The 17,470-nt window shown below is 24.8% G+C and overlaps 1 protein-coding gene across 3 annotated transcripts in view; it reads right to left on the bottom strand.

The window, feature by feature from the left end:
- Positions 1-1,495, bottom strand: part of LOC129608558 (muscle-specific protein 300 kDa) — a 257,736-nt gene extending 256,241 nt beyond the window's left edge. For all 3 annotated transcript variants that reach the window (XM_055520156.1, XM_055520158.1, XM_055520151.1), the window contains exon 1: positions 1,252-1,495. The gene's annotated coding sequence lies outside the window, so the exon portion shown is untranslated. The remainder of the gene's footprint in view (positions 1-1,251) is intronic.
- Positions 1,496-17,470: the final 15,975 nt, after the last annotated feature.

The raw sequence follows: 17,470 nt of genomic DNA, 5'->3' as shown, positions 1-17,470 counted from the left end.
CTTTGGATTTTTATTTAATTTTTGGATTTTTATAGTAATTACCATGTACATTTTTTATTAAGTGTAAGTATTTCTCATTATTATTAATTTCTTTAATCAAATTTATTGTGTTTTTCTGACTAATTATCTTCTTATTCAGACATTATGACACGTCATTTACAAATGTACATACAAATTTAGAATATTCAGAAAAAAAAAACAAGTCCACAAAATAAGAAGGAATAAAAATCACTTCATTTAATTAATATTTCCATATTCATTAAGGAAGAAACCAAATCCAAATAAATGATAATTATACTTAAAATAAAATTCTGATCTAATATGTATTAGAGAGGCAAAAAAAAAAAAAAACAGCAACGAATCCCGATAAATGGAAATTTTTGTGTAAAAATGAAAATTTATACACAAATACAGGTATTAAAACCCAAGTAAATCATTTGTATATATGACGTATATAATAATGGAAACCATAATTTTCCTTAAAAAATATCAGGAAAGCAGAAATACCATGCGGTTTTTTCCAACATTTTCTTTTTTTTTCCTTTTCATTTTCCTTATAATGTTTTCTCTTCAATTCAGCCACGTAAGTACCTATTCATAGCATTAGCATCTCATTAAATACATTTACATTTTATTTATGTATTTATAAAGAGCAGTTGAATCATTAAGTTGTTCGTATACATAAAATTAAAAACATACATACAAACTCTGAAATCAATTACCACACGGTTCAAAAATAGAAATGAACTCAGACAGAAAGTGTATATTATGATCAAGCTGACGACGGTAATGATGATCTTTTATAAAATTGAATATGAAAAATTTATTTTTCCTTTTAGTTTCTCATTAAAAAAAAAAAAAACAAAAAAAACCAAATGTGTATGCATCAAATGGTAAAGAATCAGAAAATTTTGTTTTTTAACTAAATTTTTTTTCTCTGTGATTTTGTCGTAAAAAAAAAATTCATCACATTTTTCACAGTGTAATTGTAATTAATATAAATGCTTTTTTTTTTTTTTTAAATTACAAAAATTGTAATTGTTTTTTATTAAATTTCTAAAATTTTTTTAAAAATATTAAATTTTTTTTCGATTTCATCCCAACAAAATTTTTTATTATATAATATGGAAAAAAATTTTTTCTTCACAGGTAAAAAATGTGCTTCAATTTTTTAAAAAAAAATTTTTTAAATTTTTTTTTTGTCTTTATTAAATTTAAAAAAGAAATTTTTAATTTTTTAAATTAAATTACCTAATAAATTTCTTTTTAATTTTCGTAATGAATGTTAATTTTTTTGCTTAACAAAAATTTTTTTTTGATTTTACACTACTGTACGATGTTTTAGGGGTTTTCTATTGATTTTTTTTTTATTTTAAAACAGAATCATAGATGAAAAATTTCAGAAAAGAAAAAAAAAATTTGAAAATTTAAAATTTCCTTTTTTTTTTTTAAATCTTTTTCTTTGGTTTATCTTTTCCTCGACCCGAGAACAACACTCGACGAGAACGAAACACTAACTAAAAGATTTTTTTGAAAAAATTTTTTTAGAAATTTTTTCGAAAAAATATTTTTTCTTTTACTAATTACCGTTTTTCACATACATACGTACATAAATGCAAATGTATATAAAATTGTATATAATTATTGTGAATGGGGATCCGGAAAAATCAAAAAAGTTTTTCCTATATTTTTTTCTTTTTGAATTCAATTTTCAAAATTTTCTCAAATTTTCTTTTTAATTATATTTCGCCTCTTAATGTTTTGATTTTGCTTTTGTCAGCAATCAATTTGAATAAAAAATTTTTTTAAGTTTTTTATTCTGATATTGTGGATGAATTTTTCTTTAAGGAAAAATCATAAATTTTTTTTGAGAATTTTGAGAGCAAGATTTTCTCATTTATTACTATGTGTCGTTTATTATATTATTATTGTTGTGTTTTTGAATTTGTTTGTTGTTCTCTATCTTGTTCTAAGAAAAATTATTTTAGTGCTATGCTTTAATATTACTGTGGTAATAATTTTAGAATCACAATGAATCAATAATAATCATCTTGTGACTTGAACTTTCTTTACCATCAATGAAATTTTACTTTGTTTTAAAGTAGTTTACGGATAAAAGAATTTAACGTTTATTGGTTCTTATGGTATGTTTTCTGATTAATTTGTGATCAACAACTGACGGTGAAAGTGGAAAATTTATTTAAAAAAAATTTTTAATGAAAAACAAAGAAAAATTGATTTAACAGTTTTTCCTTAACTTTCGCGGAGGTGATTGCGAAGTTTTTGTATATTTTATTAGAAAAACTTAATATTAGCCCTATATTGCTTTATATTTAATTTTTCCTAGATTTTCACCACTCATTTTTCTTCTTTCTATTATATTCTTATATTGTGCTATGTATATGTGTTGTGTTCTTTCTTCATTGTGAATGTGTATTTAAATAAACATAACGGTTTATTTGGTATGAATGCAAATTTTTTTTTTAAATTTGTTTTTTGATCGATCAGTTTTTCTTTTCTTTTCTTTTTGTTTGTTAGTAAACAACGAATTTTTCTTGTTCACCTTTAAAATTTTTGATAGTTTTTGAACATAAATTTCATTTTATTTGCTCTTGTATTTTCGATTTTATTTATTTTTTTTTTTGAGAAAAGACATTATTCTCAGAGGAAATTTTCTCTGTTTTCATTTTCTCAAAAAGTTAGTCATTTGTTTATATTTAAAACTATAAGTATTAAATAGTAATAAAAACATAATTCATATACTTATGCTAGTTTGATATTTGTAGCGAAAAACATGAAATTTGTGGCAAAATATTTTAGATTATCCTTGCCTGACCGTTACGATAGAAGAAAAATATAATATTGAAGAAATATTAATTAGAATAAGCAAGTCTCTCGATTTCTATTACTACTTTTTTAGAAGAATTTAAGATATCATAATTGCCTCAAGTAACATAAAGCATAAAATTTGTTGTAGCCTCACATCATAAAAGTAAGAACATACAGCATCTCACATATTCAGTCTAACAGACAGCTTTACAAATACATGAAATATGTTCCACTGTTTCTTCCTTTTCTTGGAAAAATCTACATATTCATTCATATTATGTTACTCGTATCACTTGGCATGATGAGTTGTTATTCGAAATCTTATGATTTTCTGAATAAAATCAATTCTAAAATTTGAGATTTTGTACTGAAAAACAAATTTCTTTTCATTAATATTCCATCACAGCAAGTGATGCGACTAACAAACTATGGGTTATTATAGTGACTATGTGCAGCCACTCCTATTATCTTAAAATTTGTAACGTCAAAAGATTCGTTTAAAAATTTAGAATTGGTGATTGTTGAAACATAATATCTTCTAATGAATTTTAGGTTATAGCAAAGTTACAATCCAAAGTTTCCAGGCACGCAAAGCTTTGTACGATTATTACATATTTTCACTAGTAAGTAAAAGCAAAAAAATTCATATATTATTATTTTAGTTACGCGTATTTATTTATTTTACTTTAGTGTTAAAATAAGAAGAAGATTCTAGTTTAAAATATATTATATTATTGTAATAAAATAGTATTTTGAATGTATCGAAATAGTAAAACCAAAAATAAAATTGTGAATAAAGAGTAAAAACAGCATCAAAACATAATTGTGAATAATATAAAAATTCCCATATTTATTGCTTGAATAGCAAGTACTCAAACCAATTTAAAATAAACGTGGGATTTTATATATAATATTTTACGTTGTTGATATAGGAAATTTTTTATATTCCTCTCTTTTTTATTATTTTTATTTATATAATTCACAATATAAATGTGAATAACAATATGATGATGTTGATTCGGAAACTTCGTTCAGTTGATTAAAACGGTTTATTTCAAGGAATATTAATATTATCATTTAAAATGCAAAAATTTGCTTATAATACAAAAGACAAAAAATGTATCACTAATATTTAATTTAGAAACTGTAAAATACATACATAAGTACTTACACCACAAACAAATAAAAAAGAGCTAAAACAATTGAATGCAGTACAACACCCATTAATAAGCTCATTTTATCCGTATTCCGTTCTATATATTGTGTTCTTTTAAAAAATTTTTGTTTCTAGTAGGACTAACGTCTTAATTGATAATTGTTTTATCTTAAATGAAGTCGACATTTATTATACCAGTTAGAACATCGGTTTTGAACGGCAGGTTATCACATTTTGAAATTGACGTCTATTTTCTAACGAAGGAATATTGAGAAAGTTATTGGGATTGTAAAGACTTTTTGGAGAAAATACATAATTATAGGCGAAATTGTTTCTAAACCGATTCAATTCTATTACTATGAGTCAAAAAACGGGATTCCAAATAATACTAGCATACTACTAGTAGACTGAACTAAAGAGCAGTAATGTGATTTTGTAACACAAGATGTTGTTAAATTCGTTGCCTCTTCTCTTAATAAAATTTGGCATTTTGTTCGCTTAGCTTTCATAGAATCATAATGAGCATTAAATTTACTGATGTATATGAAATGATCCCTAAGTTAGTTTGATGTAATTATAATATGTTGTATAATTGTATGTTAGCACACGTGTTGCAGTTTAGAATAATTTAAAAAACTTTTTTCAATTAATTTTGACGTATTTATAGTCCTTATACAACAAGCTTTATGAAGAAAGAGATGGCACAATATGTTGTTTCCCGATTTCCGTTGACCTAAAATAATCAATAAATCTCATTTATTTTCATTTCAATTAATATTTAAACAAACATTAAAAAATGTTTTTATTGCAAAAACCAACAAATTTTTCAGTCTTGAATTTGGTTTTGATGAAAATTGAAAGGGAATGTAGACGACTAATCTAAAAAAAAATAAAATAATAATTTCATAATATTTCAAAAGCTTAAAATATTCCAAGGATATTGAAATCAATTGAATACCTACAGAGTGCAAAGCAGTTGAACGCACACATAAAAAGTGGGCAATCAACTTGTTTTTTTTTTTTTTATTTTATTTTGATTTTCATAAACCGAAATTCACATATCAATAAACTTGACAAAATTTAATCTACAAGCAATTTTAAACTTTTTATCTATGAAAAGAATATCCTTCAAGAAATACCTACATATGTACATATGTAGCACAAACACAACTTAAACAAAAAATTTGATCCGTCATCACATGTTTTTATTCATTCTTTTGGACTATAGGGATTTAAATTTGGGTATGAATATAAATTGTGCAACATACAAACATGTATATAGGTTATATGCCTCCCATTTCTGATATTGTATATTTTGTAATAAATAATATAATAATTATTGTGACAACAGATAAATTAATATATTTAGATTTGTTCATGTCCTTGAAAACAAATTGAGCTTAAGAATATTCAATAATTTGTTCTATTAATAACATTTTTAAAATTGATTTATTTTCACACAAATGGAAAGTAGATATATAATAGATTTAGGTGCAAAAGTAAGACCGTCGATTTGTAGGTTGTATGGATTTGTAGATTTGTACAACCGAGGTAATAGGGCACCACGTCCGTGTATAAGTATTTATTATGCCCCACTTTGGGAGCGAGCAAGCCTTACAAAACCCGCTCGAGACCCTGATGATTCTCCTGATGAACTCGGCTACTAAGTTAGGTCAGGGAGGCTGCAACCCCAGCGTGAACACACGCCCCCCTCATGTCTTTCCGTTTTCTTGCAGGCTAGAGCATCATATTCTGACAGAAGGTGTTGAGTCTGAATCATAGAATCTACTGAAATGGAGAATTCTCACCTGATGCTTACTCAACCCTAAAATCTTCTTAAATGGATTCAGGTCATAATTTCCCAGAAGCTGGTTGGCTGGTCGCAGTCCCGAAAGACTTCTCCAGCATTCTAACCGTCTTCTCACTGAAAACATATAATTTTCTTTGAAATTCTTTTCGCAACATTCTTATAGTTAACATAGAAAGAATATGATTGTGTCAGCCACATGTTGTCAATTGAATAAAAGTTGAATAAAATACAACAACACTTTCCTGTAGCACTATTTTCAGAAATGAATTGTGGAAACAAAAAAAAAAGGGGAAAACAAAAACAAAAAATTCATGATCGTAATGCGCAATCTCGATATTTTCTCCTCTTTTGTAGAGTTTTGTCAAATCTACAAAATATTCTAATAATAATAAAGGATATTAAAATATATAATACAATAATAAAGGAGGTTAGTTTTAAATTAATTTTATAGGCTTTATAAGCATGAAATATATGTAAGTCTGTAATATTCTAAAATTTAAATTATGAACTTTTTAAAATTGACCTTAACGTATTTTTATATACATGTAGATATATATAATTTTAAAATATGTTGATTTCACTAATATTTGAATGAATTACAAATTTATTTAAGGAATCAGGGGGCGGAATATCACAAAAATGTGTCACATTTTGTTTTATTAAAAACTTTTAAATTATAGATTTTAAATAGGGATTAATATTGTTAATCGTAAGATCGTTATAATAGAAAATGCCATTTGCAATGCAAGTTTCGGGCTTGGGCGAACATTTAATATTTCCTGCTAAAGTTTTGATTTAAATTCAATAGAAATTTGTCTTATATCTAAATGCCGTTGATTTATTTTAAAAATTTCGCTCCGGCTGCATTTTCAATTTGAAAAGTATTTGAACATTTAATCAAATAAATTATATGATTCTTAAAAATAAATTAATTAAATTAATTAATTATAATATTTTTTTAAATATTTTGTAAAAACTATTTATATAAAATATAATTATATAATATAAAAATAATAAAATAATGTAAAAATTTGCTTCTTTTGTTAAGAATATGCACAAAAAAAATATTTTTATTCTTTTGTCTTTTTATATGGATTAATCATTAATATAAAATCCTTTTTTATCCTTAAAAACAAAGATAAAAACCAAAAAACAAAAAAAAAATATTATAAATGCACATGAATTTTCATGTTATCATCTTTTAAAATCCTATTTAAGCCAAAATTCTGAAATTGAAGGTTAATTTTTTATTATTTTTTTTTTATTTTATAAGTTAGAGAGGAAAATGGAGGAGCAAAGCAATCATACTATACAGACTACAACCTACTAAATAAAAGTGTTGGAGAGAGAAAGAGAAGTGAGTTAAAGTGAAGCGTAAAATTTGTGGTAAACATAAAATGATAAGAAAAAGAGAACGGAGAAGAAAAATTTATTTACAAAAATAAAATGAATTGTGTATGAGAATGAATTTTTCGGATTTAAAATGCAAAACGGAAATTGTGCCAAGGTTATTTTTTTGTTCAAACTCTTTTTGATTTTTTGTTTGTATGTTCTTGTATTTCTTACATTTTTTTTTAATGTTATCCAAAAAATTCAATTCTAAGGTATTTAAATATGACGTGGGTATGTGCATTTAGTATTTAAAGCAAAAAAAAAATAATGAGCAAAGAAAATGAATTAATCTTTACTTCAGGTTTTAACCTTTTTTTTCTCTTTCTCCTTTTTGGATTCTCTTTTTTTTTTTATTCTTTGATTTTCATTCAAAATTATAAAAAGGATATTTAAAGAATTTATTATATGTATGTATATAATATGTAAAACGAATTGCAATCTCAGGTATATACTTAAATATTACATACTTACATTAATATTTACTTATGCATTTAGAATGTATAACGAAGTATAAATAAGAGATTTGCGTATGAATTAAAATGAATTAAAAAATTTTATACAAAATGGTTTTGATAATGATGAGCATTTATTTTCTATCTTTATTTTGAGGTACTTGAGGGTTAAAAAATGAGGAGAAATTTGTTTTTGTTTTTTTTTATGATAAATGAAACTTAAAAATTTTTTTTTTCTTTTCAATAACATTTTCTGTAAAATTAAAATTTTAAAGGAAATTATTCTTGGGGAAAAAGGAAAGGGGGGTGTTGAATTTAAATTAGTGACTAATTGTATATAATTGCATATAACAGAACTAAATTAGAAATTGAAATTAAATATTTTCTATATATAAAACTAATATAGGGATTTAATTTAATTACATAATGAATGTCTTCTATTATTGTAATAAAGAAAGCAGTTTTTAAACCATTGTTAAAACACCTTTGAATTGGAGCTTCTAAGCTTTTTTACTAAATTGCCTTTTATATATATATTGCATAGTTTCAAAAAAACAATACGGAGCGTTAATTGTTTATTCATAACTTGTCATTTTCAAAATTGAAAAAAAATTTTTTCCGAAAAAATTAATACAATACCGGTGCGTTCAATGAGGAACTCTTTAAAAGAAATTTTTGTCGGTTAGGCAAGGGACTGAAAAAAAAATTTATTTTATTAGTTCTAACTTATTTATTAACGATACTGTTCTTATTTTTAAACCTGACATTTAATACTAGTTTAACACCGAATATTCTATTTTGAGCAGTATTGGCAGCGTTACTTCAAATTTAACTCAAAAATCCAAATTCAGCTGATATTATTTAAAGATTTAGAATAATGCGTTAAATATTATTAACAAACAGAAATATTTTAATAAATTTTAAATTCAATGTAGCATCGCATAAACAAAATTTATAAAAAACATCAGGAATGGTTTTTCGAGGCGCTCACTGCTTTTTTTTTTGCGTATTCAAAATGGTTTTCAAACGATTTCGAACTTACTATATTGTCGAAAGTTTTTGAAATACAATGAAATGGCAGTGAAAATGTTTTTGCTTTTTACATAATGGAAGCCAGGGAATATAAATTAATATTTAAATAGTTGAATTAAAAGATTGAAAATAAACGAGAGAAATATTTATTATTTTAATTTATTAGCTATTTTTTTTTTCGCCGTCATGGAGAATGGGATAGAATAATTATACTAATTATCTTTCATTTCATGCATTTTATCAGCATTTCCTCTGAGGTGTATAGAACAAATTCTGATGCAGTAAATTAAAAGGTCTGTTATGACTATAAGAATTACTCGCAAATTCTTCTCAATTAAAATACAGAAACTTTAATTAGTTGGATTTTAAAGAAAAAATAACAAATCATAGGTTTATTCCAAATTATAAAATAATTTTTTTTTTACAACTTAAATAAAATATTTGATTTGAAGAAAAATTTAAGTTTATGATTTGATAATTGAATGTCTCTTTAAATTTTTTAAATTTTTAATTTAAAAAAAATTTTATTAAATTTTAACCGGAAAATACTTTTTCTCTTCAATAAAAATTTTCTTAAATTATTAAATTTCTTTTAAAATTTCCTTTTTTTTTTTTGAATGAAAAGAAATTCCTGTTGAGTTTTTACTGAAATTCAGAATTTTAAATTTTTCTAATTAAAAATTCAAATAAGTTTTTTTTTGCTCTTTTGTTTGTGTCTCTTTTAAGCTCTTTTCAAATAATTTCTTTAAAGTGATTATTTTTTTTTTTTTGAAAAAGTTTTTTTTTTCAACTCTTCCGTAAATTCTCAGAGGAAAAAAAAAACTTTAAATTTCTTTAAAAGACTGAAAACACAGAACGCAATAAAAAAGCAAACGGAATTAAAAAAAAAAAATTTTTCTTAATTTATAAATTATTTGAAAATTTTATTTTAATATGATTATTATTATGTTATTGTCATTATTATTAAATGAAAATAATTTTTTTTTTTGATATTTTATTGTTATATAATTTGGACAAAACATTTAAGGTATTTCAATACGTCAAATTAACTCTTTTATTATTTAATTATTTTAAAATTAAATTATGGAAAAATTATAAAATTAATCTGAAATTGGAGTTGATATATATTATTTTTGTTTTAATTCAATTCGCACAGTCGAGTTCACAATTTCAGACCTACTCAAAAAATTTTTAATTAATTAAAAATATTTTGAAATATTGACAAGAACGGCATCTATTAGAATTAAAAATAAAAGTAACATAGCAAATTGGGTGCCCTCTGGTTTAGATTGTATTTTTTAAACATTTTTGGTAATAATGATCATTTAAGACCCTGAGAAGTTCGGAATTATTACGAGTTAAGTATTACTTTTATAAAACGTAATTTGTTTATTGTTTAAAATTTTTTTTCTTATTGTTCACATAAAAATTGTCATTAAGAAGCATAAAAACGTCAAAAATATAGCGTATAAATTTTGTATTGTTAAACGAACAGTATCATGCAAAAGATCTTGAAAATTTTGTACTATTTCGTATGATATTGTTATGCATAAATTTGACGATAGAGGGCGATAATAGTTTAGCACTATGATGTACACTACGTGGGAACGTATTCCTTACAATCAGGTTTAAATGGGTTAAAATGTAATTTAAATTATTTTGTAAATTAATGATATTTTATATACAAATTGTTATTTAGAACTTAATTATACATATACATGATATGTAAATGCGGTTTCATTTTAAAATTAATGAAAAATTTTAATAAAAATAATCTTTTAACTATAGAAAAACGTATAATTTGTGTTCAATCAAAGAGAATATATACGTATATTTTGTTTTGTGCTGTATGTTATTGTTGCCTAAGTACAATTTCATATTTATAACCGTATACTAACTACAAAATAATTATGATATTTCATATATGAAGAAGATGAAGGAGAATAATAAACTAAAGAAAAAATCATGTCAAATTTAATAATCAATTCATTTATTTGAAAAAATTTTACATCTATATATTATATGTATATATGTTAATACCTAGATGGCAAGACCCAACGAACCTACGTGCCAGTTTTGGAAAAAAAAATTGATAAAATTTCAAACGTGCCAGGGTTCAGCGAAAAAATGTCAGAACATTTTTTTGGTCAATGAATTAATGAAATGAATCAATGTCGATTGTAGGAAATTAATTCGATATGACTTTGATGAAAATAAATATTTGTTTTCCTGGAATATTTCAACCTTATAAAGCAATTTTTATATGAGTTAAATAAAATTAACTATTTCGAATAAATTTCCTTTGGAAACTAAATTTCAATTTTATATGAAATGGTTGCTGGGCATCGCCGTTGAAATTTTAAATCGATAGTTTTTTTCATGAAGCCGTTGAAATTTTGAAGCGTTAGTTTTTTTTCGTGAGATAATAAATGGTTGGTTGTTTATTTTTAAATTTTTCAAGTAATGGGATCAGTAAGATGAGAAAAATGAGAAATCTATAAATGCCTTACTTTCTATTATTTTTATTTTTAAAATAAAATAAACATTACAGTTTTTCATTACAAAAAAAAAACACAAATTAATTCAGTCTTTAATTAAATTAAACGAGAATAAATAAAAGAAAATAAAACAAATTAAACATCACATTCATTTTGAAATTAAATCTTAAATAAAAATAAATAAAAAATTAAGTTATTTGTCAACTTTTAATGCCAAAGCATTAATATCAGCCTCATACTTGGTTACTTTTAGCAATGTACAAGCTGCACTTGATTCATTATTTTAAATAAATGATATTTTATATTTTAAAAAAATATTTTGTTGCTGATGGAGATATTTTAAATATTTTGGATATTTTTTATATTTAAAAAAAATAAATTATATTTAAAAAATACTCAACCTTTAAATAACAAAAAACCTATGACTTTTTTAACTGAAAAATTTTTTTTTAATAACTACAAGAAGAATAGAAGAAAGAAGCATAGATACGTCATTATGCGACAATTGAATTTCGCCAACTGAACAATTAAATTATTAAATGGGAAAAAAATATGGAAAACTCTCATTGTCTCATACTTCTCAATTTTTTATCTATTAATTTTTAATCAATTAAACAAAGTGAAATCGAAAAAAAATCAGAGCAAATGTAAGAACAAGAACAAGAACAATTTTACACAAAACAAGACAAAACAAAACACCAACAGAGAGATTTCTCGTTATTAATTCTCTCATTGTTTCTCATTGGATCAAAATGAAAACGAAATATTAAATGCATTATACAGGAACAGAAAAAGCGAGTAGGAATGTTTGGTAAAATAAAATTCAAAAATTATTTTGGTATTAGGAAATATTGAAGAAATTATGCTCGATATTTTTTAAGAAATAAGTAACTAGGTACGTCTAAATATATTTAAATTGTGAATACACTGTTTTCCATTTAAAAATTAAGTAAACGGGTAATTAATAACAAATAATTAATCCAAAAAAAAAGTTACAAAAAAAATTATCCAGCAAAAAAAAAAAAATTTTTTTTTAAAACAAAAAAAAATTTTTTTCAAATAAAAAAAAAATTTTTTTTTCAATTCGATATGAAAAGTTGAAAATTTCTCGCGTGCCAAGGAAAATTTGAAACGTGCCAGTCTTGGCACGCGTGCCATTGGATTGCCATCTAGGTGTTAATATATACTGGAAATTGTTCATATGAATTGGGAAAAAATCAACGAACTGGAAAAAAGAGAACGTTTTGTATGTAGATCGAATTTACAATTTATTTTACAATTTTTAATATACCATCATTTTCTTATATGTTTGAAGAAAAATTTTTTGCTCCATTTTCTTTTTTCTAATCGCATGGTTAGAAGTTTTCAAATTTTCCAATTCAAGTTAAAAATTTTCTATATATATTGTATGTATATATATGTAAGTGTAATTATATAACAGAAAAAGGTACTTTTCTTATCATTTTTAAAACGAATGAGATCCTTTTTTTTGTGTTTTTCCTGTTTTTTTCTTTTAGTTTTACTTTTAGGAGTACTCGTAATATCATGTGACACGATTTGTTTGCTGTTCCACTAATAAGATTAAAAGATCCTTTTTTGTTTTGTTCCGTTTTTGTTATTCTTATTATAGTTTTTTTTGTTAAGTAATTTTCATTATTAAATTCATACATTTTATATATTTAGACTCCATTTTTTTATGTTTTAGGATTTTTAAGTTTAAATTTTTCAGTAAAGATTTTAATGAATACATCAAGTACTAGTAAAAATAATCCTTTTTAACATGAAAATTTGGAAAATGTATTGGGATTATATTCTGAGAGTTGAGAAGAATTACTTAAAGGTAAAATAAATAAGTTCCTTTTCTTTGTTTTGATTAGTATATGGCCTTGATACAAGTGGATATCAAAATATTCATTGAGAATGGCAATTGAATATAAGATGAATCATATGTTGGGTTTTATTTGGTTTTGAATATGAATTTTATAAAAGATATTGAAACAAAGAGAAGAAGGAAGTAATGATTAATCTTCATTGAATGCCAGTTTCGAGTTTTTACTAACTGAAGGTAACGAATTTCATTCATCTTTTTGCTGTCTGAAGACTTAGTCAATATATTCTAATATGCAAAATAATATTCTAATATTATTATAATAATGTTCCAACATCTTTATTATGAAAAGATTAATATTCGATTTCAGCTGAGACGGTTCCGTTGTTAATGTTAATAATTTTTTATATATATGCAATTCCCTCCCGTTAGGGTTGCTTCGATGGAATAATATTCGAAAAGATCAATAGAGTATAGAACTTTCGACACGCGATGCAATATCGAAAACACTAAAAGATAAGGGAACCCGAGACAAAATAATATACGTAGTGTGAAGAAGCCGAGTTGCGGTAATAGATAGGAGAAAAATAATTAAATTTATTCACCGTTAGAAATAAACTTAGACAAATCTTAAACGAACTCGATAGGCAACAATTAAAGTTCGTCAGCAGCTTCTGTTACATAGATAGCATCATAACGTCGGGTTTTGTTAGATGTTTACAACTGGTTGAAGAAATTAAGAGTGGTGTTCGGTTATGTATAGAATCGGTACAGGAGCGGAATTTAAGTTAGATCAAAGTCTATTAGCTAGAGGTTGTAAGTATTCATCAACAAGTTCCTCAGAATAATATGCCCAGTATTTTGGCCATCATATATTATAAGTAAAAAAGATTTATGAATAATAACAGGCGAGAAGAATATCAGTAGACAAACATGAAAAAAAAAAATGGAGATGGATCGGACACACTCTAAGAAAATCAGCCAATAATATCGCTAGAATGAGCTTGCAGTGCTACTATGACCGCCATCGTAATTGTACCCATCTTATTTAATTATTTTATATTAGACCATCGTCGTTGTCGAATTAATCCTATTCATACACTTGATTTGAGGACCGATTTAAAATTAGTAATTGGTTAATTCATCAAGCATTTTTTTTTCAAAATATTTGTGTAATATTTTCGGGGTTTAAAATAACTCTAAATGTTATTTTGTCTACAAAAGCACAATAAAGGCAGTTTTGCTACTTTGTAAACGAAATTTTAACTTTATTATTGTAATAAAAGAAAATTTTATAACACTAAAATTATTGTTGTACGCGAAACATTTTTGTTTTAATGAAAACTTTTTTTTATTAATGTATAAAAAGTTTTTAAGTATACCGCAATGTAAGGAAAAATTATTGTATCATCAATAATGCTTAAAATATTTAACTATTATACAAAATATTAATGTATGTATATGCATGTATTTGTGTACAAGGTTGTATAAGACATTTATATTGTGTGTATTTAAAATAGTTTAAAAAACATTTTCTTTTTTTTTATTATTATTTTCTAGTTTTAATTGATTATAGGAAATAAAGTTGAACAATATAACAGTAACTATACATATAAAGGAAAATAAAGTCATAGAAGCGTATAAGAAATGAAAAATTTAATACGATTAGTTTATGTTTTTTGTATATACATAAATATGTACCACTTGTATGTTCTCATGCACACACACAAACAGACTATATAGTGAATATAATGTTTTTGTATATAGTTATGTAATTGGAATCCTTAATGTCAATCAAAATAGTAAAACTTTAAGGATATGAAAAATATGTAAAATTTGCAAAATATGGAAAATCAAAACATTTCTTTTAAAAGCAAAAAATAAAGGATACTTTTGCTTACGTAAAACATTCTAATTTTTGCAGAAGATTAATTGATGCAGAATATGTAAAAATACTCTAATCAACCTCAGTGATTTTTTCCTCTTCTTTTCAAATAAAAATATTGTAAATTTGTAAGATGTTTTTTTCGTATTTTTATTTTTTGAAATTTTAATTTAAAAAAATGCAATGATGGTTTGAAATGTGGTGATAAGAAATATGGTGTCTCTATGGTTTGCTTTTAAAGTTTGAAATCATTTTCTGTGGATGGAAATTTGAATTCGAAATTTTGGTTGGTGTAGGTTGTATCAATTAAAAAAGCAAAAACAAAAAGGTCTACTGCACGTTGTAAATATTTATCCCGCCTTAAGTGCTTCTTCAAAAACTGATCTCCTAATAAGTTCGAGTATCTTATAGAGGTAGACTTTTCGGAAGGTTTTTATTGCAAAAATATATAGTCATCTAGAGACTCTATTCTGTTATAGAACACAATTGCATATTATCGACGAGAATTACAAAGTTGCATATTATTTGATTCTCCACAAAGCTGCAAATGATCTCGTAATATAGGTTTAAATGTCTCAGAAAACCGAGAAGCTTGAAATTGTCCGATAACGAAAATTGTTGAGTATTATCATTCACCACAGCCTAGGGTGGCTTACTTAAATCACTTCATTTCCATCTCTTTTCATAGTTCCTCCTAAATTAATAGTCTTTTTAACTTTTTCAAAAATTTCCAAAAACAGTATACCTAATATATACTATGTATATTCCTTGTATAGTATATTTGTTATAAGTATTGTGTATAGCAGTTGATATTGGTGAAAAGAGACATGACTTTTCATTTAATTAGAGTCCTTTTTAAATGATATTGAGAATATTGAAATTTTTCATGTTTTTGTAAAATTTAAGTTAGAAAATAAAATACATTAATTATTACGTTTTTGTTTCAAAGTTGTTATGAGTTCTTTTAAGTATTATAAAAAATAAGGTCTAAACCTTTATGTGATATTTGAAGATTGTTTACATGTGAAGCATATATGAGTAAAATGAACGAAGAAAATGTGATTAAAATTCAAAAATGTTAATTAACTATAAGCAGTGAGTTTTTTTTTTTGACTTTTAATAGTTTATATTTAAGTTTCAAATATAGGGTATTATCATGGAAATGAGGATAATAAGTAATCAATAAGTTCTATCAACTGGAAATGATAAATTTTTCAATGTATTTTGAGTGTACTTCAAGAGCGTAGCCTTTTTGTCACCCAAGAGTGGGGTACAAATTTATCGGCAAATTTAAAGATCTAAAAATCAGCTAATTTAGTTTAATCAACAAAACCCCCATAAGTAGGTCATGTTATATGAGAGTGAGACCTGATTCGTACGAAAATGTAACACAGAGAAAATGTAAGCAATGCTAAATAAGTGCTTACGAGTTATCTGCAACGTGTATCAGTTCAAATGTTGAGAGCCAGATTATTCATTACGAAGAAGGCCGTCCGCAATAGCGCGACAGGTGATAGAATAAAATTTGCAATAAAAAAGGAATATAAGAAAACAACAATTAACATAGGAGAAGTTTAATCGCAAAGGAATTGGTATCAAGTGAAAACAATATCGTCAGAAATAAAAATATTTGCGTAGAATCGAATTCTAAAAATTTTTTTTTTCCTTCTTCACTCCTAGGAGGAGCATGGGGCTAGTGCACGATATCATGCCCTAGTTTCATAGCGTCATAGAGTTACCTAAGTATAGGTGACTAGTCGCCATATTTTAATTTATACTAAATATTTAAGTTTATTAATATTTACTGTTAATTTTTCTTAGTTTTTAATATCGAATATTTTGAATATTTGTAAATTACTTGTATAATATTTATTAGCATTGTATATTAAGTTATATAATATTGAATATAATTTTTATAGTGACCTGACCGGGGTTTGAACCCGAGACCCTTCGGTTAAAGGACCGGTGCAATAACCACTGCACCAATGGTCAGGTAGAAAAAAAAATATAAAAACATATTTAAAAAATGTGTTTCGACAGAAGGGGATGTCACAAAGATATCTGTGTAAACCTTATTCTGTAAGCTAAAGCTTAAGATTTCGTATGGTATACGATAGATAGGTACTTTATCGGGCAATTGCTGTGATTTTTTACTTAAAACATTCAATAATTTCAATTATTTTAAAAGATTTTCCCTATAAAGACCTGGAAATACTAAAGACTGAGTAATTTACATATTTTTAATTTTTCACAATCGTTAATTTTTTCTTATTAACTACTAAAAAGATTTTAAGAAAAAAAAATCTGATGTGGTCAGCACATAACCGACCGCATTGTGTATTGTCTAGTTAAGTGAAAGTGTTACGGAATATTATAAAAATGTCTGTTAAATACTTCTTTCCAATTTTTAGGACATTAGTAAGCTTATAGTTAACATACCTAGAAAAATGTCAAAAATTTAAAACAGGCCCGCTAAAAAGTGCAGTTCCCGAGGCCGGATATATCCCTAAAGTTGATCAATCTGTGCCATGGTCGAAATAAACTCACATATAAAATTTCATCAAAATCGATTCAGCCGAACTTGAGAT

This window comes from Condylostylus longicornis, unplaced genomic scaffold (genome assembly GCF_029603195.1).
Source record: "Condylostylus longicornis isolate FDR11 unplaced genomic scaffold, ASM2960319v2 ptg000031l, whole genome shotgun sequence".
NCBI lineage: Eukaryota > Metazoa > Arthropoda > Insecta > Diptera > Dolichopodidae > Condylostylus > Condylostylus longicornis.
The sequence above is the reverse complement of the archived record's forward strand: the minus strand, read 5'-3'. Positions and strand labels throughout refer to the sequence as shown.